Source organism: Triticum urartu, unplaced genomic scaffold, assembly GCF_003073215.2.
Source record: "Triticum urartu cultivar G1812 unplaced genomic scaffold, Tu2.1 TuUngrouped_contig_10588, whole genome shotgun sequence".
Classification (NCBI taxonomy): domain Eukaryota; kingdom Viridiplantae; phylum Streptophyta; class Magnoliopsida; order Poales; family Poaceae; genus Triticum; species Triticum urartu.
In genome coordinates, this window is record NW_024111469.1 from 1,399 (window position 1) to 10,487 (window position 9,089).

General features: G+C 43.4%; 1 pseudogene; it reads left to right on the forward strand.

Moving 5' to 3' along the window:
• The first annotated feature begins 4,500 nt into the window (after window positions 1–4,500).
• LOC125526599 lies at window positions 4,501–9,067 on the forward strand (annotated as a pseudogene).
• The last annotated feature ends 22 nt before the right edge of the window (window positions 9,068–9,089 follow it).

Below are 9,089 nucleotides of genomic sequence, written 5' to 3' on the forward strand. Positions count from 1 at the left end.
GGGCATAAATGGAGGTCTAGCTAGGGAAAGCAAGGAATTGCCTATCCAAGCAAGAAATCATGCCACATACTGCACAGATATGCCAAGCAGGTTATATTCCAGTGGGAGTAGCCAGCAATAAACTTATTCATATGCCCTAAATTAATATCAACACCCACATAAAAATCACAGATACACTTTGAGTTAAAACTATATTGCCGCCTAGGCCGCGCCTAGGGCGCTTAGGCACCGCCTAGGCACTAGGAAAAGGCCAACCGCCCCGCTTACGCCTACCGCTTTTTCCAACCTTGCTAATCGGCATGCTAAGATAGGTTGTCGGGAAGGATCCCAAGCAACAGTTGAGGTGGTTAGCTATACTATTCGCCTCCTCCGCGGAGTATCCAAGCACCATCACCTCGCTCTTCGCGAAGTTTATAGTAAGCCCTGACATCTCCTGGAAACAAAGGAGCAAGAACTTGAGGTGTTGGACATCCTCATCAGATCCCTCCACCATCAGAATCGTATCGTCCGCATACTGAAGATGCGTGAGCCCCCCATCTCCAGTGAGATAGGGATAGATACCTCTAATGTGGCCAGCCCGCCTGGCCAAGTCCAAGATTGTAGCCAAGGCGTCAACCACCAGGTTAAAAAGGAAGGGGGAGAGGGGGTCTCCCTGACACACCCCCTGACCAGCAGGAAAATATGGCTCCACCTCTCCGTTGATGTTAATCGCCGTGCGTTCACTGGTCACTAATTGCATTAAGCGAGTAACCCAATGGAGGTTGAATCCGCGTTTCAACTTTACCTCCCAAAGGAAGGACCAATGTACTGAATAAGCCTTGTGAAAGTCCATCTTAAAGAAGACCGCGCGGAAGCATTTATGCCTAACTTCATGAAGGATTTTATGAAAGACTAGGATCCCATCCAGAATAAATCTGCCTTTAGTGAAGGCCGATTGGTTCAGGTGATGGATCCTAGAAGCAATAAGGGCCGCCCTAGTGGCGTACCCCGTAGCCAAAATCCGAAAGATTACGTTGGGTCGGTAATCGGCCGAAATTGCCTAATATCCGAAGCCCCTCGGATTTTCGGGATCAAGGATATGATCCCATAATTAAGGCGGGCTACATCAAGGGTTCCTCTAGAAAATTCGAGGAACAAAGTTAGGATGTCATCCTTGATGGTAGCCGAGAAGCCTGAAAGAAACGGACAACCGGGAGCCGACGCAGGATTCATAGACTTGACAAAAAGCTCAATTACTACTACTACTCGCTAAGATAAGATTGCATAAATTTAGTTTTTCTGGTTAAAGTGGCTGCCACAGGACCCAGTCCGATGTTTGGCCCGTCGAGCTAGTACGTCGTTTGCTTGGTCAACACAAAAAGCAGCCAAGTTTGTCCTTCACGAAGAAGTATCGTTGTGGAAGAAGTACAGTGTCACCTTCCCTGCAGTGCGGTGAAATTAGACCCACGTGGTCTTGGGTCCTCGATCGCTTCACCACTTGCTTGACGTATTATTGTACGCCATTGATTGTTGGTTTGGTAGTTAGCTAAGTTGGACGTCTTGGTACGACTAGGAATGAATGTTTTTTTTAAAAAAGTGGATTGTATCATTTCAGGCCTCTGCATCAGAGTGATGCATGCAACCAATTTATTAAGCAAAAGATCAAAAAATGTCTAAGATTCAATACATGCTCACAAAGGAAGCTAAAATAAAGTGAAGAAAAAATTGCCAAAACCGGTGAAAATAAGCCAAGATGACCAAACACCTAACCTATTATTATTTTCGAAACGGAGGCAAAAACTTTGCCTCACCCATTATCTAAGAAGAAGTTAGAGTGATATTACATTGATCCCCTTTATTAATAAGTCATTACTCTCCCGTCATTAGTTTAACCAAGTGCTTCACGCCTGCAACTTTTCAAAGGGCTGCATCTTTCTTGATCATTTCGAAAATGACGAATGGAGGGGAAACTTTGTGTTAGAAGACCTTCACATTTGTTAGATAAAAACGAGATAAACGAGACACAAGAGCACACAGATTTTTACGTGAAAATCCTTGCGGGAGAAAACCACAGACGCACGAAGGCACAATCACTATGATGGAGGAGTATTACAAGCACGAGACGACCGACCGTGTTAGGTGCGACTACATGAGTATAAATAAAATTACAGGTGTTTCTAAAAAAACAAAATATTTATGGACTCGTGATTTTTTTTACCAAATAGTCAGAATTAGCCCTGAAAAAGAAACTACATAGTCAGAATGTATTTGTCTAAAAAAAAGTCGGAAGTTACATTTTGGGTTCCATCTGGGTACAATATAAGGAACCCAATACAACATAGGACATTTCTCAAAGCAATAAACACCCGTAGGAAATGAAATGTGTACTATCTTCTCAGGAGTTGATCACTGTGGCAAGGCCTTTGTTTGTTTTTTCGGGTTGTGTGCATTCTTGATGCCTTTGTGATATCTTATTGGTGCAGAGGTTAGGTGTAATTGGTATCTTCATGATATTATTATATTTCCCTTTAAAAAAAGCTCTCTGCAGTTGGCTTGGTGTGGTTTCTGATATTTGTTTGTGCACTGCCATTTTTAGAGTGGACCAGACTTATATGACCCTACTGTTTAATTTGACCATTAGGATCAGTATGTAGTACGTCCTATCCAGTGTGAGAGAATTCATTAAAACTAGTAAGTGCTATTAATTCAGTGTGAGAAAATCATTGCTACATATATGCTGTAGCTGGGACGCTGTTGGACTCTTAATTAGTAGCAGCAGTAGTGGATTTCATCTAGTAGTTCCTTCTCTGCCTTTTGATTTCTTGGCATCGTTGTTGCAGCTACTGTGATCAATTCAGGGCCTTATGTTTTAGCAGTTTTCAGGAGGCGTTGCTGTAAAGTACTATACCAAGAAGCCATTTCAGTAATCTAATCCTACTTATGTATTCATGTACGGCTGTGTATTTTTTAATCACCTATATGGCTGTTTTTCTTTTCGCGGGAAGATCAACACCTACATATAGAAATAGGACTCTTTTCCTACCATGTAATCTTAGCCGCATGATTATCATCTAAAAGCTAATATTATCTGTTATCTACAATTAACGTGGAGGCTTCAATGGTGCCTCCGATTAGTAAATATAATATATAAGATATAAGATATAAAATTGTGATGCAAAAAAATATTTGGATTCAAAATTTTGTTTGAATCCCTTCATACGCAAGAAATCCAAAATTCCAAGATTTTATGAAAACCGGTTCTTTGGGCCACTTGAGCGGCCGAGTCCTGGAGTGCATGGATGAGGTCATTCGCCAGATGCATGCAAGTAATGGATCAGTTGAGTGGATAAGTGCTGGACGGCATGTAGGAGTCAGTTGCATGTAGTTAGCTGGTTAGTGGCCGGCGTGCGTGCGTGCGTACCTGCGTGGATGCGTGCGTGCGTGCCTCCGTCACCGAGCACCTCCCCCCATGGTCTCTCCCCTCTTTGTAAGCCCCCACCCCTCCTCTCTTTCTGCATTTTAGAGCAAAAATTAGTTTAGAGCAAAATTTAGTTTATAGCAAAAAATTAGTTTTGAGCAAAAGATGTTAAGTAGTAGATGTTAGAGCAAAATTAAGTTTAGAACAAAAAATTTGGTTTACAGCAAAAGTTAGTTAGGGCAGTAGGGTTTAATTAGGGTTTTTGTTATCTTAAATGTTTTTTTAAAGAAAAATATGAAGAAAATGTTGTAGCAGTGCTGCTAGTAGTATATAGTGATACTAGTAGATGTTAATTAGGTTAGGGCAGTAGTGGTACTAGTAGATGTTAATTAGATGCTTTTTAGTTAGGGCAGTAGGTTAGTAGTGTTGCTAGTAGTAGTAGTAGGTTAATTAGGTTAGTAGTGCTGCTAGTAGTAGTGGTACAGTAGGTTAATTAGGTGAAGTTAAATGAATAACCTAAATGAATGAAATTAGTAGTTAACTGAATTTTTTTTTCATTTCATCATTATAGAGCACTAAAGTAAACTTAATTTTGTTCTATTAGTATTTAAATGAATTTTCTTCTACACTTAGTTTTTGAATTAGCTTATGAAATTTGGACATGTGGTTACTCGTGTATATTTAGACATATGTTGCAGTGTCGAAGATGGATATTTGAACACTGTTTCCAGGGAATGAAGCCGAGTGGCCTATGTTTTGCCGGAATGTTAATTCATTTCTGTTCCGGCAAATTGCAGGTTCTTGATTTGTCCACTTTTTAGAAAAAGATATGCCGAAATTTTTCGTGAATTTCGGCATGACTTGTGCTACAAACTAGGACATATCGAGTGACCTGGATTTGCCGCACCGGGAAGGAGTCAACATTCCTGCAAAGCATAGGCCTTTTTTTATGTCATTATTCATTTTATTAGGTTTAGAATTAATTGGCTAGATTTAATCGTAGGAAACATGGCTAGCAACGATGAAGGACAGGGTTCTGGTGACTGCGACACGTGTACCTGGCGGCAGAGGAATTTTTGAGGGAAGCCGACGATCAACAGTTGATGTTGCTGGGTCCACCTGTCACATCGAAGACTGAGACCGACATCGAGACCGGCGCTGAGACTGAGACCGGCATCGAGACCCGTGTTGAGACAGTTGAGACCAGCGCCGAGACTAGTGGAGCCAGTATAGAACCGAAAGTAAAGAGGCAACGGCTTCCTAACAAGCACATGACTACTAGACTGGTGGTCACGGAGGTGGATGACGGCAATTTTGAGCCAAACGCGCCCGCGGAAGCGCGCACGTGCTACGGCAATCAAATAGGTTGCATCGTACGCACAACTGCCACCATCAACAATGAGAAACTAAAGAAGATAGATAATATGAGGCCCTCCCTCCTAAAGAAGCTGCACCAGATATTCTTATTCCCGAGCCGGAATGAAAATGATTATAAAGATCCAGATAAGGACCCGACAATGAAGAAGATAAACGAACACGCCATGAGCAAGTTTAGCAACGCGTTGGCCGCCTCGAAAGCAAGGGTGAGACATCGGATCGTCAACAAAAAGGAACTCTACTCCGAGATTGTAAAGGATAATCCGACAATCACGACAGAGCACTTTGAAATATTCAAGGCGGCTTGCGAGGCCGAAGCTGCCAAAAAAAAGTGGAAGTACATGAAGGGGCTTCAACAGAGGAACATTGGGTGCCACCACCTCAGAAGCCGTGGTTACCACGGGAAGAGGTCCATATGGGCCAAGGAGGACGCAGAAGCTGAGAGTCTGGGCATCCCAGACCCCTTGGCGGAGTTCACCGTCCCGCAGGAGCGTGACATCCTCTGGGCCCGGCACTGTTGGGACCCAGTGAAGAAGGTTTTTGAGACGAACCCGGTCACGACGGAGTTCATGAGACTGTTGGTAATTTTAGTTTCTGATCAATTCGACTGCACGTTTGTCATATTTGTAAACGATTCTTGTGCTTTTGTAGAGAGAGCAGCACAGGATTGCGGCCGAAAGCAACTCGCCATCTGAGGCGTTGGCGAGGCCCAAATGGGATACTCCATTCAACCGGGCGTTGAACATATTGAAAGGACTTCCGGTGGAGACTCGACTGTCATATGGACGCGTGCACGGTGTCGGAGACGGCGCCATGTGGAAGAAATACTACCGTGAGACCACGGAGGAGAGAAAGTCACACGCGCACACCGCACGCGGATGAATGACCCTTTTCTAGTATATAAAGGACTAGCTAGGAGAGATAATCTTAGAAAAAGGAGGCATGATGGAGAGAACAAGGAGGCCGTGGATAAGTGAGGTGGCGCGATCCAGACCTGCTGGATGGCTGCTGGGCATCCCTAGGACGGTTGAGTTTAATGGCATCATGATGTTGATGAGCCCGTTGCACTTCCAGGAAAGGGCATTATTTGGCGGCACAGGTCTCTAACGGCATCCTGAGAATATGTGGCCGGAAGGCTTGGGACAAACCCAAATATTGCATTTTGGACAAATACTGCAAATCTTGAGATGTTGAATGATACCATGGATGCTCTTTGGTGGAGCTATCAGCAGCTTAATCTGGACATCAGACGATGCTTTGAATTCTGCAACATTTTCCCTAGAAGATCTAAGTTGAGAAGGGTTGACTTAGTTCGCCAGTGGCATGCGCAAGGGTTTGTAAAGACCAGTTGTGCATTTGAGGATATGGAAGATGTAGCTGAGGGTTACATTCAAGAGTTAGTATCATGCTCATTTGTGCAACCAGAAGGAAATCATTGCTTTACAATTCATGATCTGTTACGTGATTTAGCAAACAAGATCTCTGGAAGTGATTTCTTTATAATCCAGAATTTGAGCCAAACACAAGGCTGGAAAGATGTTCCTCAAGATGTTCGTCATCTGTTGGTTCAGAATTATGATTGGGAATTGATTAGTGAGAAGATCCTTAGATTTGAACATTTACGCACTCTAATTATTTATCATTTTGATGTTCATTAAAAAATGGAGAAGATTTCATTGAGAGTATATGCAAGAGGGTGCCAAAACTGAGGGTACTATCCGTGTAGAATATGATGATACCTCGAGTATTCAAGAAACGTAAACGTTTCTTGGTTCCAAAATCTATTAGTCAGTTATAAAGCACTTGCGGTATCTTGCTTTGAGGATGGGCTACTCATACAAGTCAATAGTTTTACCAAGCACACTAACTAAACTCAACCATATCCAGCTGCTAAATTTTGGTAAGAGCATGTTTTGAAATTTTTCCTTTGACCAACTTACCAACTTGCGGCACATATCCGTCCAATGCTCTAATATAGGCAGACTGATCTCACTCCAAACTATACCAACCTTCATAATAAGAAATGAACAAGGGTATGAGGTAAAGCAGCTTAGAGACCTAAACAAGCTTCGTGGCACCCTGAGGATCTGTGGTCTTGACAATGTTGAAAGCAAGGAGGAAGCTCTTGAAGCCAATCTAACTGCCAAGGAACAGCTCACAGTACTGGTATTGATATGGGATGTTGATGACACAAGGTGCAGTCTAGAAGTCCGAGCAGAGGTACTTGAGGGTCTGTGTCCTCCCACTGGCCTTGAAACATTGGAAATCATTGGCTACGAAGGTTTGAGGTACCCAGACTGGATGGTGTGCAAGCAAAATTGTGGCCCAAAGGACCTGCAACAACTTATTTTACACTCCTGTGGTCAACTGGGACCTGTTCCTGAACTTGAGGCTTTCCCTCATCTTTGTGTACTTGAGATTTGGTGCTGTAGCTGGGACGCCTTACCAGGCAATATGGAGCATCTCACGTCACTCAAAAAACTGTCGATTATTCGATGCTTGAGTATCTTTTCACTTCCAACACTGCCGCAGTCTCTTGAGGAGTTTACACTTGATTTCTGCAATGATGAATTTATGAAGTATTGTCAAACAGTTGGATATCCATGTTGGCAAGCGATTAATCACAACCCGAAGAAAATATTAACAGATGATTACGAGTAAGACTGTAACCTCCTTTGCTGCCTTGTCTTTCCACTTGTGTTTGGAGAACGTCACTTTTTCTGTATTTACAGTCTTACTAACTCTGGTTTGGTTTGTTCAGCCTTTTCTTTATCCTCAGACCACGACTCTGACGAGTCTGATGGGATTGCATGGCCCCGCAGGACGGTGGAGTTCTGATGGAATGAGTATGTTGCGAACTCCGCTTATGTTTGGTCAACCTCATCAGAGGAAATGAAAAGCGTGTAATATTGCGCCTTTTCTTTTTGTTCCTGATGAAGGAAGGCAAATGTCAGTCCGGCGAAAGGCTTATAAGTGTGTAATATTTCTCTCAGGTTTTCGACCGTCGACAGCTGTTCACAAGCACATCCGGATGGATGGAGTGGTGTCAATGACCATAAATGACAACTTTGAATGAGTCTGTTGATGTTTGCCGGAGAATCTGAAACCTTATAGTATCATGCCTGGAAAAGATAAACTGTAATTTTATTCAGTTATATGGCCAACACCTTCAGTTAACGCTTCAGTGATCCAACGGTCCATCTCGCGCCTACCACTTGACTGCCGCTCGACAGCCACGAGTATTCTACAATCGAATTCTACTGTTTTGTACTGTTTTCATGGGACCATTCACTGTACAGGAGCATGTCCTTTCAAAGTTTCCTTTTTTCTGGTTCCTGTCTCCTTTTCAGGACCATCTTCCCATGAAGAATTGCTGGTTCATGCTCTGCTTGCTCCAGTTACTAGTTGCTCATCTTCAACAACAAGACCCTTCAAAAGCCGTTGCCTGGTCATAGAGCAAATGAAAAACCTTGTAATTAATATTGGGCCTTTTGTTCGTCAAGGAAGGCAATGTCAGTCCGGCCACAGGCTTATTGGCGGGATGCTGCTGGGTTTTTTCAGGCTGCAACCATCGACAGTTGTTCATCAGCATATCCTCATGCACGGAGTGTTTAGAGCAGAGTAGTCTGCATTACCTACTGAATTTGCGAACATGCTCTGCATTATCTACTGAAATTGTGAACATATGCAGTTGAATTAAGTTTGTATCTTTGCCACTTCCAGTAGTGGAACGGGTACTAAGTACATAGCAGCCGGGATCGAAGAAAGCAGCGCTTCTCTTCGTCCTCACTGTCATGTGCGACAGTGCTGGAACCTCCCCTATATGACTGTTCTTAAGCATAGTACACGCAGATCATCCACTTCAACACACCACCATATGACTGTTCTTAAATCTTAAAGCATACCATGAAGTTCAACACACTACCGCACATCAACTAGCATGATACCAATCATTACCGACATGGAAAAAACAGTAGCTACCTCAACATCAACTAGCATGCTACAAATCCATCACCACTAGCTACTACAACACCACATTCTCACAAATCGGTAGTATACAATGTTGCAACATGGTCACTGATCTAATCCTACCACATGCTCACATATCTAGCTAGAACGAGAAGAGAGTAGGTGGTGATCGAACTCATAGCCATTGGTGCAGCTCGAAGGAGGTGGGGAATAGGTTGGAGAAGAGGAGGACGTGAGTCGCCATCGCCGTGTACGGCTGAACGAAAGAAGAAGCGTCTCTTGCCTACTCATCGGTGTCGATGTGTGCAGGAGGGAAATCTTGAAGAGGGGGGGGGGGGGGGGGGGG